This window comes from Prionailurus bengalensis, chromosome F2, assembly GCF_016509475.1.
Source record: "Prionailurus bengalensis isolate Pbe53 chromosome F2, Fcat_Pben_1.1_paternal_pri, whole genome shotgun sequence".
In the NCBI taxonomy this organism is placed as follows: Eukaryota; Metazoa; Chordata; class Mammalia; order Carnivora; family Felidae; genus Prionailurus; species Prionailurus bengalensis.
The window spans coordinates 35664367-35686484 of NC_057353.1; the positions used below are offsets into that span (position 1 = coordinate 35664367).

The 22118-nt window shown below is 34.2% G+C and overlaps 1 protein-coding gene across 2 annotated transcripts in view; it reads right to left on the minus strand.

Annotated features, from left to right (window-relative positions):
* Nucleotides 1–22118, minus strand: part of MMP16 (matrix metallopeptidase 16) — a 309833-nt gene that overhangs the window by 73845 nt on the left and 213870 nt on the right. The window lies entirely within an intron of this gene.

The following is a 22118-nucleotide window of genomic DNA, read 5'->3' on the forward strand; positions in this document are numbered from 1 at the left end:
CCCGTTCATGCTCTGTCTCTCTCTGTCGCAAAAATAAATAAACGTTGAAAAAAAAATTAAAAAAAAAAAAGAAAATTATTCTAAGTAATAAGGAGTCTCATGACAGAAGATTAAATATAGTATATAAGATTTGATGTTTTGGCAAAATAAAGAAGTTTAACATGGTAATATTTTTGCATAAAAGAGATAAAATGTCTCTCACTTGGCTGGAAGATTTGTAAATTGAGAGAAATTTCAGAAGCTTCTGACAGTGAAGAAGTGAAGAAGGATGTGTTGACTGGGCTTTCACAGGAAAACTTTAGGGGTAGTATGGAAAACGAAGTTAGCACACATCATACCAAAGGAGAGTACAAAATAGTCTATGTCCCATCAGGTTAATGGTGATGATGGGCAAGAGACGACATATCTTCTGGGGAGAAGAGGAAATGAGGTTTGAACACCAGAAGTGTAAGTGGCACATGAGGGTGGGTGGGTGCTCTAGGAGGGGTGGGATGGTAACTAAGAGTGGTAATTCTAGAATCAACTGCACAGAATGCAATATGAAAACAGCAGCTTGATGGGGCATCCAATGCCAAATCAATAAAATACAATGTATAGGAAGACAGACATAGAAATGATGGACTAAAATAAGGAGGAAATGAAGTGAAAAGAAATGTAGAATTAGAAGCGTCTGACAGAGATTGTGCTATAGCTGGGGAGGGTTAGAAAAGAAAACATTATTAGGAGGTCAGGAGGGAAGCACCTTGGCAGTGTCTGGAGAAAAGAAGGAACTTGAGTTAGATAAAACAGTATTTGGTAAATAAGGAAACACACATTCCCGAGTGAGGATTATCAAGTGAACAAAACAATATTGCAGATAATAAATAAATAAATTAGGTGTTAAAAACTGATAAAAATACAAGTGTCAAAAAAGAGAAGATGGGTTTATGTAAAATACTTATGTGAAAAAATCCCTCCGTGCTCAATATAGCCTGTGTTTCAAGTGCACATTTATGCTATGCCCATTTAAAATTTGTCTGTTGGGGGATATTGATGAAAGTTCCAGGATAATTAAGACTACGTAATCCTGCCTGTATTTCTTCATGAGGATTCAAATTGACATGGAAGTAAGGAGCAAAACCTGTTTAGGTGAGCAACCTGATTATTTAGTTGAGCAAATTAATTTTTTTTCTGTCTTTTGCTTATATATGAAGACCAAAATAAATTCCTATTTCTCTTTTATGCAACGTTTCAGAGCTTTTCAACTTTTCTTGAATTTTATTGTGTGGTTCAAAAAGAATTTGCAATTGTAATTAGTTTTACAGACGTAATGAATATAGATGAATCTCACTTTCTGCTACATATTTATTCCTGAAAATTTGGTTATTGATTATTTTGTGAAGAAAACACCATTTTAATAGAACTAAAAAGGTTTAATATTTAAGTGAATGATATTAAAGAAAAGAATCATTTTAATTAAATCTTATACTCTATCCAAAATTAAATAAAAACAATATAAAGCCATTGTTATTGATACAGTGTTTCTAAATGTTAGACATTTGTGCCTTAGATTTTGTATCGGGCAATATTTAGAGCATTATTTTCTGAAAGGAGAACTGAGTTAGCGAGCTATCTTCTGCATAAAGGGAGTGAGTTGGTGATATATGGTCCAGCTCATGTATCTTTTAGTCCTCAAACTCATTAGTAGAAATTATCCATTATTTGATAACAAAAATTACTTGCATATTCCTGTTATAACTAAAAATGTGTTCACAAGATATATTTTTATAGAACTTTACAAAATATGCATTGCTTCATTCAATTCCAAAGCCAAAGTTGACAACTAGAAAAAAAAAGATGGCTTTGAGTAATATTTTAATTATTACTAGCCTTAGTGGTTTGAATAAGTCTCATATGATCTAGTTTATATAAAACTAATATGACTACCAAATGCCATTCTCAAGCATGTATATTTGAGTTCAGTCTGCCAAGCTAGAAGAAAAAACATAATGTTTCTGGAAAATCTTGGAAATGAGAAAGTCTTTCTTCTTTTCTATTAACCTTACAAAATGCATTATCGCCTACAGGAACTTCACTTTGGGGCAGTAAACATTATTGCTTTCTTTTTTTTTTTGGACATTATTACTTTTACTTTCATAGCTGATTTCTATAGCATTATTTTTTAAGAGTAGTAATAATCATAATTACATAAAATATTCATTAGTATGATAAAAATGAGATATTTTCTGCTGCTAATGACCAAAAAATAATATAGATTATTGCTTTGCAAAATTTTTATGCTATCATTCATTCATTCTTGTTCATGATTTTTTTTTCTTTTTCTTTCTTTCTTCCTTCCTTTCTTTCTTTCTTTCTTCCTTTGGAGGGGATTTAACAACAGTAATAACTACTTTTTATTCCAAAGATCTTTTCAGATTTTTTCTTCCTCAATCAGATTCCATCACTACTTTTTTCTTACTAGTCAGAAATAGCGGAAATTAGGACCGTGAACACAAAACACATCAGAGGAACAGAGACTAATGCTTTTCAATTTAATAGCCTTTTGTACATTGTTCTGGTTCAGTTCTTCCCTATGTAGAGTATTGCACCATTACCTCCAAAGTCAAAGCGAGTAAACTATATTTCATCCTGTGCCAAAGGAAAAACAAATGGGAAGTGTGGTGGCAGCGAAACGACTAAATTCATTATAAACATGTTGTGTTTGCGACATGCTTTTAACCAATAAAGTATAAATTAAGATATAAATGCTTCATTTTTACCTCTTATACTCCCAAAGATGTGGCTTCAGAATTTTAAGGAATTGATTAATTTGTATGGTCTGAAACACTGATAAATTATTGAAGATTAATTCTCTAGACCTGCTTTGTCAATATGGTAGCCATTAGCCGCATGTTACTATTTACATTTAAATTAAATTAAGTATAATTTAAAAATCAGTTCCTCAGTTGGACTAGTTACATTTGAAGTGCCTAATAGCAACATGTAACTAGTGGCTACTATTCTGGACCCCATATCTACATAAAGCATTTTCATCATTGTAACAAGTTTTATTGAACAGTGCTGCTTCAGTCCTTGATGAACATTGTAATTTTTCCCCCCACATACTGATTTGTTTCAAAGCTTTGGTATTGCCAATAAAATCAATTCTTAAATGCAGTAGTGGTCCAAAGTATACAAAAATGTTGAGTGAGACAATCCTAAGGTCCCAGTGTTTCTAGAGCCAATCTTTAGCAGAAACACTATGACTATTGATCAGGAACTTGGAATCTTTCTACAGCTTTGTTGGTAGAGTCAACTGAAATGCGAATTGTGGTATCCTAAGTAGAGGTGCCATGACTACAACTTTCAGCCATAAAACCTTAATGTTATTTAGAAGCGGGTCTAACTGAAATGTTATTTCCTCGTATCTTTGCATCGCTAGTCACTCTTGCTGTTTAAGCCTGAATGAAAATGTCACCTCTTCAGAAGATCCTTCAAACTACAGTATCCCCTTCCCACCTGCCCCAATGCCTAACATCTATCATATTGCTCTGTTTCATTTTCACCACTGAATTTACTGATTGCTTCTATACTTATGTATATTTATTTGATTTTGATTGTATCCTCCTCTATTCAAATAAATCTTGTTGTAGGAGAAGGATTTTGTGATGTTCACTGCAATATCCCAGATCCTAGAAGGCTTCCAGGCAAGAGCAGGAGCTTATAAATATCTATCACACAAATAAATCAATGGATGCATTGGACAAGAGATGGAGATTAAAGTTATCCACGGTGGAAATGTGCTTTTGTAAAATATAAAGGCATTTTTTTTCCAAATAAAAAATACATTTTCCCTTTTTCCCCAATTTAATCTTTATTATTAATATTTTCCAAACTTTATTTTGAAATGTAGTAACTTCAAAGTCATACTTTATACACAAAATTTTCCTTTATGGAAGTTAAATAAGAAGTTAGCCTGTAATAGATGAGACTGGCCATCTGGAACAATAACCCACTCAGGAAATGGAGGGTACTTCTTGGGGAGCCTGGGGATTCAAATCTATTGAAGAATGACTAGGGTATGTAAGTCTCAGGTCCTAACTGTTCTAAAGAATCCTCTGTAAGTGGAAGTTTTAAAAATGGGTGACTCTGACTGTACATTGTCTAGAAAAGAGGGTACAAATAGGCAGATTTTGGTGAGAGGGACTCAATACTAGGGGAGGCATGTCTGGAAAACTTAACAGACGTGACCGTGTACAATTTCAACTATGTGCTAGCAGTAACACCAGGAGTATCAGCCTATCAAAAAATGATGGCTCCAGGGACACCATTCAGATTGTCCAACTGATTCACAAACAGCCTTCTGATTATACTATGGCTTATAACACAAAATTTTCTTGAGCACAAATAATTCATATTTTTCTTCATGATAGTTATAATTATCGTTGTAAATTGGTAAGTTATAATTTTTGATCATGCATCAGCCAGTCTTTAGTGACTTTAATTTGTTAACTTTAGAGCCTGAACCACTGAGGCAGCCTGCCCATAAACTTAAGGACTTGACCTTGAAACAGTGACTTTCACCACTGAATAACAGTTGGCCTCCATCCTAGACATTTTTAGCATCTCCAAGTACCATAATTCTGATTTATGCTACCTTAATTTTTTTCTATATCCAGAGTTTGGTTGTTCTTCCCATTTTTTACAAATGAAATTTAATATAAAAGTTTTTCAAAAGTTAAAAAAATAACACAGCAAATTGTTGATGGTTTAAAATAACCCCCAAATAGCATTTTTAAAATCAGAAGTGACATCACCTTAGGTCTTACCTGGATAGGCAGATTACAAATGCTTAAGTTTTATACCTTGTTTCAGGAGTGTCTGGGTTACAGTTGAACACAAAATTCAACTTTTACCAGTGTTTTTCCTTTCGATTTTCATGTATATACTAGCAATTTCAATGATGCTATATATGTTTCATGTTTGAAATGCATAATTAAAGATCTTTAAGAAAACAATCTGTAGATGCTGTATCAGTCTCTGCCCCAAACCCACACTAAATTCTCACTTTAATATGAAGTACCATGACATTTATTTAGCATAAGGTGGGTCTGTCTTGGGCCGAGACCAGAGCAGAGTATGTTACTGGAAATAACAGAAAGAGCTCTTTATTTCATGTGCGACATAACCACATATTGTGGGTTCTTGGGGCAGCACTATAGTATATTTTTAATGTAGGATAATTATATTCATTTCTTTTCCCCAAACGTGCTTTAGCTCTAAAATAACTATTCTGTGTTGGTTTCCCCTACATAACCAAACAGAATCCTTTCAAATAACAAATACATGCAAAACACCACAGATTCTATTGACAAATATTATTACTTCCAAAATGATTTATTATTTTTGTGCTATTATTGATTTGTGGACTAATTTATAAAAAGATAGAATTATCTGAGAATTATTGATAGAATTAGAAGAGTGAAAAGAGTATCATATAATGATATTGTTAACTAATTTTTTTTACTTCACATTAACATTATTTTTAATGCCAAGTAAGAGAGGTTAGTTACTGCTTTATTTTCAAATATTTTTATTGACCCAAATTGTAAAACATAAGGTACCCAAAAGAAATAGTACATTTTCCTCTCCTGTTATATTCCGACGATTCTTTAGTTTATGTAGCACAGACCCAGGGTTCACAATGCCCCTTTATTTTTATAATTTATAAAATATTTATGACGTTGCAATACACAGCTCTCAAGGAAATGAAAGAGGTAGATATTGACCAGCAACACATCCCAAAAGAAGTTATGTCTTTCTTTCCCTCATCCAACACTTCAAAAACATAATTTCAAACTGAAAGGTCAGCAGTAGGAAAGTTTGTCCATTTTCTTTCCAGGTCTCATGGAAAACTATTAGTTCCTTGTACCGGAGTGGCAGTTAATAGGTTTTACTTGGTGTGGTATGCAAAGCCTCTCTGTGTGCCAACATGAAAAGGGCCTTTAAAGGAATGTCAGCAGCTTCAGAAACTGCTTGTCAAAAGGATTTCAGTTTTCTTTCTTTGGCCTCCCTAACCACTTTCAAAGGTTCATTTCATTCCTGTAGTTTCCATATTATTAACGCATGTAGCTTGCAACTGTAATTCGGGGTGGGCTACATGGTTACAAAATTATAGAGAGTTGATTAGGTACAAAAATAAAAGGCAGAGCTTCACAGATTTTACAGTATGTTAATATTTCACTGCTGGCAATGGCTAGTGGTGGAGCAGAAAAGAAGGCAACAATTTGCTGAAAGGCATTTAAAAAATATCTATTAATTTTGCCTTGAAAATTGCCCTAAATCTTTTGCAAGTTTATTGTAATTATTACAATTACAGATAGACTGAAATGTCCACAGGGTTGTTTTGTTTTGTTTTTTCTTCTTTTGCCCCTGGAAACAAAGCCAAATAGCATAGTAGGTTATACAGACTCAGAGCCTTGGGTTCTGGCTTTGATTCTAGCCTCTGGCTTTGGTCTTCTGTACATCAGGGCAAGTCACTTATCTCTGTGATCTCAGGTCATAGAGATACATGCCACACACACCTTACGGAAAGGATATTTGACTTCCTCTTTCAGTTTAGGCATAAAGTTGTAGGGAAAATGGGGATTACTGACAAGTTTCCAACTCTGTTAAACTTATAGGAAAATTTATAGGAGTGGCTATCCTATTTACAAATATTTAAACAATGAACAACAACAAAAACCCCTCTTGATGAATTAGTGAGTATTGTCTCTACAATTATTTTCTGCTCTCATGAAACACACTTCAGAACTGAGTACATCCCTTAAACATGAATCTATTCCTGATTATCTAATGATTCTATGAAAATGTAAGGGTGTCCCTGAAAGTATCTTCTTGAATAACATTGTCAAATTATTAGCTGAGCATTCAAGACTTTTCAAATCACTGATTATCAAGTATTCATTCATTTAATAATGACCTATATTTCACCTCCAAAAGCCTGGTGCTTTGCTAAGCATTGGGAATAGAGCAGTAAATAGGAGAGTGGTATAAAAAAAGCCAACTGTAACTTGTTAAACTTTAAGCACACAACAACTTTACTTACTATTTGCACCTCATAAAGTTTTAAAACAGAAAATGATGCTATTCCTGAAGCATCATTAAAGGACAAAATAGTCAAAATACTGTTTATTTACATTGTTGTAGAATATTCATTGTATATGTCTACAATCTCTTATTCATGATTTTAAGATTCAGACAGCTTGAAAAAAGAAAGTTTTTCATGAGTTCGGAACAAATTTATTTGGCAGAGAACCTGATGTGAACTGATATGAGACTTTTTAGAGACTTTTAAGTCTGGTTTATTGGGACTATTTGTAAGTTTCAATGAAGCAATACTGAGTTTGATTATGGGTTATTTCCCTAGATCCCATATAAGTATTATGGAAGAAATGTTTAAAACACTGAATTATTAATAAAAAAAAACTGTAAGAAAAGTCATATTTGGCCACATTATATTAAAATAAAATCAATTCTCCAGTGTCTTTATTTCAAATTCAAATGCCATTAAAATGCCATTTTGATCCAAATTGAGAATTTTATTTTCTGCTTTCTTGTTTCTTCAAAGGATCAGTGCTTTTGTTATCTTTTGGTGTTTTAAAAATAAACAAGAAAAATAGAACTAGTTTAAAAAACAAGAAACTTAAGTTCTTGGTCTTGTCTGAGGCCTTAGGTATATAATTTACTACTGGACCAAGTGTTATGTCCAGAGATAGCCCCTGTCAAGAAGATCGATTAGAAGCCTTCCCAGCAGGCAATGTGAAGGCTGATGGAATTCAGAAACTATTCAACCCTTACATGAAAGTCACACCCTCCCGTAGTAAGTACCATCAAATATGGAGTTGTGTGACTGTATCTGTCTCTTGATTTCTTTAATTCTCAGACTCATTCATCATTAGAAACATGAGAAACAACCTAATATTTTATAAGTTCTAACACTGAAAAGACTGAAAGTGATATTTATTAGGTTCAGTAGAGCAGTTTTACCTTGGTCTCTGATATTTGAGCATATGCCCCCAGCAGTGAGAATTTCAGTGTGAGGTATGGCATCATGGAGGCAAAATACACTTTCCTAATGTTCGTTCTAGTTCTACCTCTTCACACACACAAAATAGTGTTTTGCACGCACTTCATTATGCGGTGTTTTAAATATTTGTGGTCACCTGCCACAGCGCTTTTAGTGCTCTCTATTGGGAAATCAGCTCTTCTAACTTTTTTTTTTTTAACATTTATTTATTTTTTGAGAGACAGAGAGACACAGAGCATGAGCAGGGGAAGGGCAGAGAGAGAGCAAGTCACAGAATCTGAAGCAGGCTCCAAGCTCTGAGCTGTCAGCACAGAGCCCGACGCGGGGTTCAAACTCACGAGCAGTGAGATCATCACCTGAGCTGAAGTTGGACGCTTAACCGAATGAGCCACCCAGTCTAACTTTTCTTGAGTTAACTTTTAATATGAGTTTTGATATACCAAATTGGGGAAAATGTTTTATGGTTGTAGTTGAAACTTTTTAGTACTTGAAAGGAAGAACAATAACTTCTTTTTAAGTTAAATCAGAATATGATCTATATTTTCCTTAGTAAGTAAGTTGCCAAGGATTGTTTCTATGTATGATTCATGCTACTCAAACATTCTATTCAAACTTTAGGAATAGAAAAAGACTGGGGTTTGGAACATGAGAACTCCCCATCCTTCCAATCTGTAGATGAAAATTCATCCTAAGGAAATCTACAGATCATTCTGGTAAAGAATTACAAAGCTACGTTCAGATTCAAGGAGGCATTACTAGTAGAAAAGGAAAATGTAATCACACATTACAAGCTATTTCATTTTCCAAAAAGTGAATTTAAACTGAAGAATGTCACTGAGTTTAAGAAATTTTGGGGATTTGGGTATTGACAAATTCCTAGAATTAGCCAAACTGTGAAATTAAGAGCATAGTCCTCCAGATTGCCAAGACTGCCCAAGACTTCTAACCCCAACTGCAAGGATGTAGTGTCCAACTATAACGTTAGAGGGAAAAGTCCTCACAGGACCATCCTCACTTCTCACACCAACTGTAAGTTCTGGGGTTCCCAACAACAATCTAAGATTTGAAGACTCAAACAACAACAACAACAACAACAACAACACCAACAACAACACCAAAAAAAACCTCACTGGAAACTAGTATATTTCAAGGTTTCAGTTCTAAGGAACTGATTCAAAAAGTGGCATCTGAGAAGCTTCTACTGTCCTAGGGATGCTTTTCCATCCTGGCATCAGCGTGTGACAACATCCATGGGGTACTGCTACATAGGGAAGGGCACCTAAGCTTCAGTGTCTAGAGTTTTTATCAGTGCTTTATTTTGTAGGCATGTCAGACTGATTGACTGCCCCCATGGCTGGATTCAGTATCTAGGTCAACTGATACCATATAACCTACCCTAAATCACATGACGGGTTTTACTGGTGTAGCCAGCCCCCACCCTAAAGGAAGACAATGCTATTAAGTATGACGTTGAATACCTCCACAAAGCCAAGGGCAAAAGACCAGACCTGCTTATGGCCTAGACCAACTCTTTATAATATAGCAAGTATTTAATTCAAGGGTCAAGAACATAATTACAAATTTAAAAACAAAAACCCTGAAGCCAAACACTTAGTTGGAAATGACTTTTACGGAAGGGAAAGAAAAGTAGAGAACAACTTTAGCGCCCAGTATCATCATGGCCCAGCTCTAGTTTGACACATGTGAAAATAAATCCAAGTACTATATTATGAAAGTCAATTTACCAATATAAAAAATAAAACCAGAATAAGTGAACAAGACTATAAATTTGTAACAAAAATTGTGAAATTTTGAAAATTGTGAAAACTTGTGAAAATTTTTGGATGTTCAACAAAATTATATGACCATTATTTTGTTCTCATTCTGTGAATAATAAATATGTGGGTTCTTTATGATGAACTGTTTACCTTAATCACCATAATGACAGCAAAATAAACTACCCTGTTATTATAACATCATTTTTTTCTTAGATATGCTGTAATAAGGGATATGTTCAAATTGAATTATTTACACAAAATCTAACTTACTGAATGCTTCACAGTAGCCACTCTATATACATATTCTAAGAATATAAGAATCAATTTATTCACTATGGAAAAATAGAATTATTTAAATAAAGCCAAAGAGGATGAGGAAGATGGGTGGTATTTAATTAAAACTTTACTTCCCAATCTTGACTTAAATTCCTCATACTTTTCAGGCTTCCCAGCACTTCTGATAACTATTACTTTGGTAACTGCACTCTTTAGAGACCTAGCCTTTAAGACACCTGAAGCTTCCAATATAACATATACCGACTTAAAGACATTTAAAACTGTAAAACTGACATATTGGTGTTAAGCATTAAAAAAATCCATTCTAAAATTTAAGGCAATGATGACAATGTCTCTCATTAGTACAGCTCTTTCAAACATTCGAATACACTTCACATATCTTACCTCATTGTGAGATGGATTATCCAGCTATCACTGTCTTATTTGATATCTCTGAAATACGTAGTCCAAAAAGGAAATTCTCATCATGTTGACAATATCCGGGCACCAGAACCCATGCCTCCTGACTTTTAGCCTAAATATCTTTTCAACAGAGTGTATAGTTTTTCTTCAAATGAAATGGGGGTGGGGGGGAGGACGGATAGCTCATCGTTAGTTCACCCATCTCTCAGAAAAGCCTTCACTGACATTACGCATTAGGTTTTAAAAACTAGAACAAAACAAATATTTATATGTGTTTATTGCACCAAATACTTTCTTTCCTTTGAACTAACTACAGGTACAATTTTACTTGTCTTCTGATTCGGTGATTAATGTCTATTTACCACAATGAATAGTAAGCTCTTTAAGCAGGTGGAGACAATGATGTTTATGTTAGAGATGAAACTCAGGCTCGGTTGTGGAATCCTCATCATGCAAGCCTGGGCTTTTCCATTTTTACCATATCCTAGTATATTTTCTTAAACACGATAGGGGCTCAATGCAGATTATCTAATAAATACATTAATTAAATATGACTATATATCAATAACTGTTTCCCATATTTTCCTACATAAACCATTTCCCATATCATATATTTATGCAAGGAAAAGAAAATCTCCCATATAAACCCAAGAGGGAAATAGATGAATTGTCCTTACATGTATATTTAGAAAACTGTATGATTTCTTCAATAGTGGTCAGAATTCTAATCCCAAAATTTATTTATTTTTAATTTTTTTAATGTTTATTTTTGAGAGAGAGAGAGACAGAGACAGAGACAGAGCACGAGTGAGGGAGGGACAGAGAGGGAGACACAGAATCTGAAACAGGCTCGAGGCTCTGAGCGGTCAGCATACAGCCTCATGCATGGCTCAAACCCATGAACTGCGAGATCATGACCTGAGCCGAAGTCGGACGCTTAACCGACCAAGCCACCCAGGCGCCCCCCTGCTTCGGTTTTTATAACAAACTTTCTTAGCTTCTTACCGCACCATACTCCTTCTTACCTGGAAGTAAGATAATTTGACATTTTTTTTATGGACATAGATCAGATATACCTTATGAGAAGCCTTTCCCAGTTTATGTGGCCTTCCAAAGTGTCCCCACCACACTTTGTGCATTAGCCTATTACAGCACATCACGATGCATTATGATGCTCTCGTTAGTGATATCTCCTCTGCTATCGCCTGTCATTCCCAATGTCTAGCTATTCCTTGGTAGTCAGTCAAAACTTCACTGAATTAAAGAGTAAAAAAAAAAAAATAAAAATAAAGAAAAAAAAAGAGTAGAGTAGAGTTAGTTTCTTAAGAGAAAGGAATGTTGTCATAGACTCCTTTGCAACTCTGTAAGGTCAGCCACACAGCTTTTCACGACACTAACAGTGGTGGTAATAATAATAACATCATCAACAACTCTTACAACAATAATAGCAGTTGCTGAAATTACTTGAGCACTTGCTATGTACCAGTCTCTGTGCTCCGTGCCTTACGCAGCTTACAATTTACCAGTGTTTGCTGAACTGACGAGCATTGCTATATGGCAGTCCTCACATTGCATAAATTGACAGTACTTTCTGGATTAATTGCCAAATATGTCACTTTGCATGGCTTTAAAGTATTTCTATAGCAAGCTGAATAAATTTTCACCATTGAGTCTACAAGATGGCAAAACTGTAGATAAACAAAATATTTAGTTATCTTGATTCCCTGGAGGCTTGTGTTACTCAAGATTGATGAATAGTGGGCACAGATCCTCATCTCACTCGATATCTTTTCTAGCCAGGTTGAATTATATTATTGAAAGTTGTCACTGTAATTTTGAACAAGGACATTTTTAGTCACAGTTCAAGGTAAAAGTCCATTGAATGAATACTTTAATAGCTTTTGCCGATCTACATGTTTTGAAAATGATACGGCTTCACTATCACTTAACATATTACAACCTTCACAGTTATCAAGCTTTTTTTTACGCCACTATATTTTGAGCTACTAAATATCTAAACAACATTACCACACTACAGATTTTAAAAAGCTGCTCACAATTCCATAATTCTGAGATTTGTCTGACATCATTTTTCTATAATTTCCATGCTTTGTCTACACATATATTTCAAATAATGCAATTCATGATATGTAATATTTCAAATTTTACTATTTTATACTTGTATGCACATTATAATCATGTCTTGTAGTTTCATACATCCTCCATAACTTTTTAAAGATTACCCTATATTTCATTGAGTCGATATACTATTAATTTGCTACACCACTACCACATTACTGGATAATTTGGGTTGCTTACAAAATTTTCTCCTACTGGCAAGAAAGCTGTGATGAATATAATTGCTCATTTTAGATTTACTTCATTATTTCAGGATGAATTACCATGCAGGGGATTACTAATTTGGAAACTATGCACATTTCCCTTTTTATTGTAAGATACGTATACTAATATATACACAGTTTAAACTTGAGGGTTTTTGTCAGCCTTACTCATTTGCTATGGATACTAATTCTGCCTTCTTCAAAATAGTCATGTAAATAAACATACTATAATGCTCTGAAACTTAAAAGTATCATAAGAAGCACATAGAAGAATGAACAAAATAGTCAAGAACCTCCCTCATGGAAGTTAAATGCAGAAAAGATAGAGGGTTAGAAGTAAAAATATTGTTCATTTAATAAATATTTATTGATACTGCCAATGGGATAAGTACTGCTAGTTAAGTTTAATAATGTGAGTTGTTTTTTTATGTCAAGAAAAATACTTTTCTTTTTTTTTTAATTTTTTTTTTTAACATTTATTTATTTATTTTTGAGACAGAGAGAGACAGTGCACGAACAGGGGAGGAGCAGAGAGAGAGGGAGATACAGAATCTGAAACAGGCTCCAGGCTCTGAGCTGTCAGCACAGAGCCCAACGCGGGGCTCGAACTCACGGACCGTGAGATCATGACCTGAGCCAAAGTCGGATGCTTAACCGACCAAGCCACCCAGGCGCCCCAAGAAAAATACTTTTCAATTATATAATCAAAGTGCTTATTAGGAAAGCTATACGTCAATGTTTTACTATGGTTCAAGACATCCTTCTTAGCACTGTTAATAGTCCCCACCCCCATCCCACATTGATTTTCAAGGAATTTTTCAGGTAGACGGTCACATAATTTGCAAATAATGATAGCTTTGGCCTCTACTTTATTTTATCTATTTCTATAGGTGTTATATATATTTCCACATGCAAAAGACAAAATAAACAAGTGCTTCTAAGAGATCCTGAAGAGCTGGCTGAATGTTTAAATAACTTCACATAATCCAGAAAACACAATGATAATCACAACATTGTTAAGTGAAAGTTTAAAAAGGGAATGGAAAAAATAAAGTCTCACTTTTGCTTTACAGAAATATAAGAGGTCAGAAGTGGAACAGTCACAAATGCCAAATATGGAAGAAAAAACTGGAGAAGTGCTATTTTCAAAACTTCTAACACAAAGGAAAACCTACCTTTTTATGTATAATCTAAATCTTTTTTTTAATTTTATTTTAAAAAATATTTATTTGAGAGAGAGAGGTGAAAGAGAATCCCAAGTGAACTCTGCACTGAAGTGTGGATGGATCCCAAGACCATGAGATCATGATCTGATACAAAATCAAGAGTTGGATGCTTAACCGAATGAACCTCCCAGGCACCCCTATACAGTATAAATCTTGAACTAAACTTTGCTTATTAAAATACATAAATGAATAAACAAACAAACTTTGCTTATTATTCTTGCATCTGAACAATTACTTGTGAATGTGAGCACTTTCTTCGCAAAAATCTCAATATAGAGCTATAGATTATGACAAACATGGAATAAAAAATATTTTTGGCACTGAAAAGACTTATTCATGATCGTAGAACCGGAAGATTAATAATGCTTGAAGTGAGTTCTTCAAATTAGCTCACAATATCCTTTCAGAAATCATCTTAACATGAGTATATGGAATTTTTCTATTCGTATTCTAAATTTATATCAAAATGATATAACATGATATAATATATATAGATATATATAATATTATGATCATATAATATCATTATATCATATCATATATAATGATTTTACATGACAAAACAATATTTTAATTTCCATTAAACACATTGCAAACAGATATTTTATTCCTTTTTTTTAAAACTTCTTTCCATTGAAATATAGTTGACACACAATGTTATATTAGTTTCAGGTGTGCAACATAGTGATTTTTATTTTCTTATTTAAACTCCAGTTAGTTAACACATAGTGTAATATTAGTTTCACGTGTACAATTTAGTGATTCAACACTTCCATACAGCACCTGGTGCTCATCACAACAAGTGCTCTCCTTAATCCCCATCACCTATTTCACCTCCGTCTCCCCTCTGGTAACCATCAATTTGTTCTCTATAGTTAAAAGTCTGTTTCTTAGTTTGCCTCTCTCTTTTTTCCCCCTTTGCTTGTTTGTTTTGTTTCTTAAACTCCACATATTAGTGAAATCATATGGCATTTGTGTTTCTCTGGCTGACTTATTTCAGTTAGCATAATACTCTCTGGCTCCTACCATGTCATTGCACATGGCAAGATTTCATTCTTTTTTATGGCTGAGTAATAGTCTATTGCATACATCTTCTTTATCCATTCATCAGTCCAGGGACCCTTGGGCTGTTTCCATAGTTTGGCTATTGTAGATAATGCTTCTATAAAGAGTGGGGTGCATGTATCCCTTTGAATTAGTACCTTTGTATCCTTTGGGTAAATACCTAGTAGTGCAGTTGCTGGATTGTAGATCTGCTCTACTTTTAACTTTTTGAGGAACCTCCATACTGTTTTTCACAGAGGCTGCACCCGTTTGCATTTATGCTGTACTAACCACAAGTGTAGCTACCATCTGTCACCATGCAGCACTATTACAATACCACTGACTATATTCTCTATGTTGTACTTTCATCCTTGTGACTCATTCATTCTGTAATTGGACACCCATACCTCCCTCCCCTTTTCACTCATTTTGCCCATCCCCTGCCCTACTGCTCTCCCCTTTGTCAAACAGCAGTTTGTTCTCTGTATTTATGGGTCTGTTTGTAAGCATGTATTGTTATATTTTATATTATTAATAAAAATATTTTTACTGTATCCAAAACAAGTATCCAAATGTATGCTTAAAATGTTTAAAGTCACCCCAAAATAAAGTGACTAGAGAGAATATTAGAAACTCAGATGACTGTGAATCCACTCTGCTGAGTACTTAGACACTTGTCCCAGTGGCTTAAGCAGACAGGATATGTCAGTAAAGAATTGAAATATTTCAAGGAGTAAATCTTAAGCCATAATAGAATACAAATATTTTGAAAATCAATTAATATTTACATCAAAATTCAGTATTACACATAATTCCAGTTGCTTCCTAAAATGTTGACTTATCTAAAATATTTGAACAACTATGATTTCGTTCTATAAGAATTTAATTAATGCTCTGTTTGCAGTATCTTGGCGATTGTTCCCATTGGTCTAAAGTGAATCTAGTCCTGATTACAACATAGTATTAATATCAGGTAATACTTCCTGGCAGTACAGGATTAAGCTGTGACTCAGAGTAATTTTATATTACCCTTGTTGTGTAATTTCTCTAAGTATTTTGTTCATAAAACATTTTTTGGATTCTTTGACCATAGAGTATTTTTAATTATTTCATGGAGTAAAGTGATATGAACAACAACAATCACAAACCATTCCATTCCTTTCCCTTATAACATACAAATTAGAGCTATTTTCTGAGATTTTTTACTCAGCTAAAAGTTATTTTTATTTTATTTTATTTTTTCTTTTTAAATTTTTTTTTTCAACGTTTATTTATTTTTGGGACAGAGAGAGACAGAGCATGAATGGGGGAGGGGCAGAGAGAGAGGGAGACACAGAATCAGAAACAGGCTCCAGGCTCTGAGCCATCAGCCCAGAGCCTGACGTGGGGCTCAAACTCCCGGACTGCGAGATCGTGACCTGGCTGAAGTCGGATGCTTAACCGACTGCGCCACCCAGGCGCCCCTATTTTTAAAGTACCTTCAAACAGCATAGGAATTTGAGTTAATGAGTCGAATGAACAACTCAAAATGCCAAGTCTTTCTTGCTATATAAAACCTACCATTTCCTGAGTTTACTATATATACCTATGATGGAATTTATTAGCTATTGTACAGATGAGGAAAGTAAGGTCAGAAATATTTTTTAAAAAATTTACTGTCTGCTATGTTCATGGCACTGTGAGATCCACAGGTAAATAGAGGAGTAGTTACAGTCTTTGTCTAGAGCCTATGTGAAATGGCATCTGACCCCAAGTCTATTGTTAATGTCTAAAAGTTTAAGTTTTATCCTACGCTGATATAAACAAGGACATACAAGTATGCAACCAAAATGAGTGACATCATTAGGTTGAGAGCTGGGAGAGAATTCTTCCAATTGCAAATGGCCAATCTATTCTTTGGAGTCATAAAAATGGCACAGTATTTATGTAACCCACAATAAGCTCTTGTGAATTTCTACAAATATTGTTTCCTTTCATAAACCTAGCTCCATGCAGACCCATGTAATAGCAGACAATATGGACAGGAATAGAGATCAGAGACAGACTTCTGCTGCTGTACAAATGGCCACAGAAATCTGGAAGATACGGGAATATTTGGTATTTGACAGAGAAAAACCTGCGAAGCCAGGTGTGTCCGGCAAGTTCAAAAAACAGCAGGGAGACAAGTGTGGGTGGCATTGAGAGAGTAAAAGTGACCAGAATAAGAAAGAGGAGGTGAGATCAGAAAGGCAGAGCAAAATGCAGTGATCACGCAGCCTTGTGGGCAACTGAAAGAACCTTGGCCTTTGCCCCAACTTTACTGAGGTACTATTGACAAATAAAAATAGCATATAGTTAAGGTATACAACTTGATGATCTGTTATACGTATATATTGGGAAACGGTTACCACAATCAAAATAATAAACATATCCATCATCTCACATAGTAGCCTTAAGACTTGCTCTTCTGTACTAATAGGGAAGACATTTCACTATACTTCTGTGAATGCTGCTCCATGACAGCTTTGCCTTTTAACCCTATCCTTTCTAGCTCTACTATAAAGCACTGGCCTATGTTTGTCCCCCTCAATATAAAGAACTGGTCAATTGCCAAATGAAACCTTCTGTGTGTGTGTGCGTGCGTGCGTGTGTGTGTGTGTGTGTGTGTGTGTGTATGTGTGCATGCATGTGTTGTATGCTAAAAGAATTCCAGGTATGGATACAGTTTTTCTTCCTGTCTTCCAACTTCAGGAAGAACAGTTTCTAGTGCTTTCTTTCTTATATAACAAATATTGTGGGCTGAAACATATCCTATACATGTCTGGCTAATTCTGTTTTCTTTCACACCACAAAATAACTAAATATTCCATGTTTTTATTTTGTAGTCCAAAAGAAATCTGAAGACTCATTTGAACAATCAGATTTTCCTATTGTTGACTCAGTCACAACAGCAGCATCATATGATACACACAGCTTATGCTCTTCAGGGAACACTCTTAAAAATCACCTCTCTAGAGTAAGGACAAAGCTTCTTTTGTATTGCTATTTTGTTTCTCTGCTCCTTGGCATTTTGTTTTGATTTTCATTTCTTGCTTTAGGTGGTTTGCATTCCCCAAAGATTATAAAGCTGCATGGAAGGCTTAACTTTCTCAGGCAGATATCTCTAACTATATCTCTCTGTATCTCTGTAGATATAGAGATAGACAGACATCGATATATATTCAGAATTTTAGCTATAGGACAGGATGGAATTTTATATATATATATATATATATATATATATAATTATACTTATATATAAATAATAAATAACCTTTATTTCCTCTTTACCAATATACAAAAATATATATTTTATATATGTATATTTATAAAATTAAAATACATGTTGTATATTATATATATATATAATGTTTATTATATTTCCATATAGAAACATATCCAGGTGAACTCACTTAAAATAAATGAGTGCTTAGAAAGCTCAGTGTAAATCAAATCTCTGAAGAGAAAGTTTGCTTCGCAAAAGAATTATGCTAAAACTACCATTCTAACGAAAAGTTCCTTTCTAATAAGAAAACAAAATTATCTGATGATATTAACCTTTTCCTTTTATCTAGATTTTCTTACTTTTTATTTAAAAAGACATATACACAGAACCTAAGTCATGGAAACTGTTGGACAAGTGATAATAAACTACCAGGATGAAATACTTTCAGTAATGTCATATTGGTTGACTACTATTGTATAAACACGATAGTAGCTATATTTTCATTAAATAATTATTATATCAGGATCCTTATTCATTAGCTTGAGCACTATGAAGCCCGTATGAACCAATCTCTGCTTTGAAGAAGTTTGTAGTCTAGTTAAGGGATGCATTACAACGAGAAATAGAGAAGATGGAAATTAAAAGCATACTAGTCGAATGTAGAGGATAAATATACGAATCGCTAGAAGGATGTCTGCAGTTGAAGAATAGTCAGAGCGGCTGGGACATGTAGAAGACACTGAGGAGGGAAGTTTTAGATAAGCAGAGGCTTGCAAAGAAGCCTGGGACATTGAAACTGAAGGGAAATGATTGTTGGGTAAAGAAGGGTTGAGGAGATAAAGGTTTCCAATTTGTATAGAGAACCTGTAGTGAAGAAAAGTAGAGAATCAAGTTACGTTAGTAAAAGTGAGATCAAAGAGTGGGTGATCCTAAAGTACATTCGAAGGAGCAGACTATGAAAATTAATGATGAGTACATTAAAAGAAAATTTAAAAGGCAGGCATGCACAAGAGAGCTGGCAGAGAGTAATTTCAGGCAGGTAGAACAGATATGGGGGAAAATGACATTAATCTGGCGTAAAGTTAGTCTAGCCTATTTAGGTATAGAGGGATAACTTAGGGAGCCAGCAGTTATTAATAAAGGAAAACAGAATTTATGGATGCTTTCCTACATCCTTCAGTGACCCATGGGGAACTTCTGTGTGAAGAAAGCTAAAATATAAGCTCCAAGAAGCCAGGGTCTAGCTGTTTTTTCTTTCTCCTTTTCTTTTTTTCTTTTTTCTTTTTTCTTTTTTCTTTTCTTTTCTTTTCTTTTCTTTTCTTTTTTTCTTTTCTTTCCTTTTCTTTTCCTTTTTTCTTTTTTTAACTACCACATTGCCAGTGCCTAAAACAGCATCTCACATTAAGAGCTCAGCAAAGATTTCTTGCATATTTAATATTTTAAAATATAGTTTAAAGTCTGCCACCTTTGTTTTGAAGCTTTTCCTTTACTCTCAGGTAAGGGAAAGTTTAACACAGATTTCAGAATCAAGTAGACCTGAGCTCAACTACTGACTACTACTTACTGACCTTGTAAGTCAGACTAACTACTTTTCTGATTCTCAGTATTCCCCTATGTAAAACTGAGAATCCTATCCATCTTGCAGTGCTATTATAAGGCTTAGAGATTAAGTGCCTAGCGTACATTCAGGCACATATTAGTTACCCAATCCACGGCAGCTATTAATTAAGGAGCAGGTATCATTCAATCATGCTTTCTTTGCTTCGATCAAATTGTGTTTATTTCTGATTTATATTATTTGTCACTTTTCACTAGAGTTAAATATGTCTATCTTCTCTCTCTCAATGCGCCAACTTTTTAGTAAACCAAATATCAATTTCTTTAATGTGCCTAAGAAATTTCTCTCTCAAAATTCAGCATAAGCTTTTTCTCGGTCAAGTTTTCTTGATCAATTCAACCAGACTTCAGTATTTTCTCTTCATATCAATGTCATACCTTTTACTCCCGTATTTTAAAAGTTCTTGAATTCATGTTTGTCTTCACTCCTGGAATATAAGCTCCATAAAGACAGAGGTGCTACCTTCTATTCATACATCCCTGGTGCCTACTAAACTATGCTGGGCATACTCACTGATTATATGAAAGAGATAATTATGAAAATTATCAAGTGATGTGACACATAATCCACTCAGTGGAGATTAAAAAGAATACAATGCCTATCAGAAGATATCCTCAACAGTAATTATTCTTAGAAAGAGGGCAGGGACCAGTGGAAAAAAGAAATTAAATTCAGACAGAGTTTAGGAACTCTGTCCTGTGGAGAGTTTTGATTAAGGAATCCAAGGTACCATGAAAGTTTAGAGTATCAGGCCTTACTCATGTTTTTCATACACCTGATTTGATATTAATCACAGTGGCTACTGCATTCTACTTGAGAATTGGTCTATTTGCTTTTTATTGACTCCTGATTCCAGGAACCAGTGATCACAAGACCTTATTTTGTCAATCAAGAATACTTCCAGTGTGCAGAGCAGCAAGGCTGGTGAAAATGATCATTACATATGAAGAAACCACTTTTTTCTCAGACCGACGATCTGATTAGACAGGAAGGATGTAAAGAACGCACTCAGAGTCAATTTCACATTATATTCTCAGATATTACATTGATATCAAGGCATAAAGCTGGGATGTTGAAATTTGGCCAAAACAGAGAGAAGAAAAAATCCTTCAGATATCATTTCGTGTCTCATAGAATAAACAAATGCCTGCATTTTGTTTTCATTTCAAGTAGTTGCTGTGAGCTTAGCCACAATGAGTAGCTGTATATAAAGAGAAAGAGCTTTCATTTTTTTTCTCCTTGAATCTAAATTTATTAATCTACTTAAATTGAATCGGAGATATCTCATTAAGTATTGCAGAGCATTTATAGAACTCAAAAATCTGTTCATGTGTTTGAACAAAAGCATTGATTTTTCCTGGTAAATACGATGCTCTTATGCATATCAAATCCAAATCTTATTTTCCAATAAAGGAGACAGAGTACTTTGTCTATTAAAAATTATATGAAATCTATATTTTTAAAGTGTAGCCTCTGGTAGATAGGAAACTGTATAAGTAGGATCATATTTCATTATTTATCGATTCACATCTACTAAAAAAGAGAGCATATTATTTTACTTTTAAATGGATGGTATTGGTAAAACGTGGTTACTTTAATATTCTAATGCCAACATAAGACATACTTTTCATTAATTTTTCACATTAGTTTGCAAATATTGAGGGAGAAATTATTTTTCAGTATTCTACTATACTTTTCAACATTATGTTGAACTTGCTTTGTAAGTTCATTATGTAACTTACTTTGATACACTGTTTATCAGTGTTGTCTGAGAACCCAATGGCATTCAAAGGCATACTTACCAAAATGTAAAATCAGTTTTATCTGTAACCTTTTTAAAAATATAAATTAGGTAGATATAAATGCCTGACTATCGAAAACAATAACATGTGCATGTAAAATAAAAAGGATGGTCTCACAGAGGAGATTTTACTAAAATTTCTATCAGTAGATCCAAAACAAAATGATCACCAGCACTCTTAAAAAACAATGCTTTAATTGTCAAGTGAAATCACAGGGATCTCATAAAGATGTGCAAATCAAAGAGAGAATAGCTTTCGTGTGCCTGGAAGTGGCTAAGCTCCCAAGCCAATCATCCC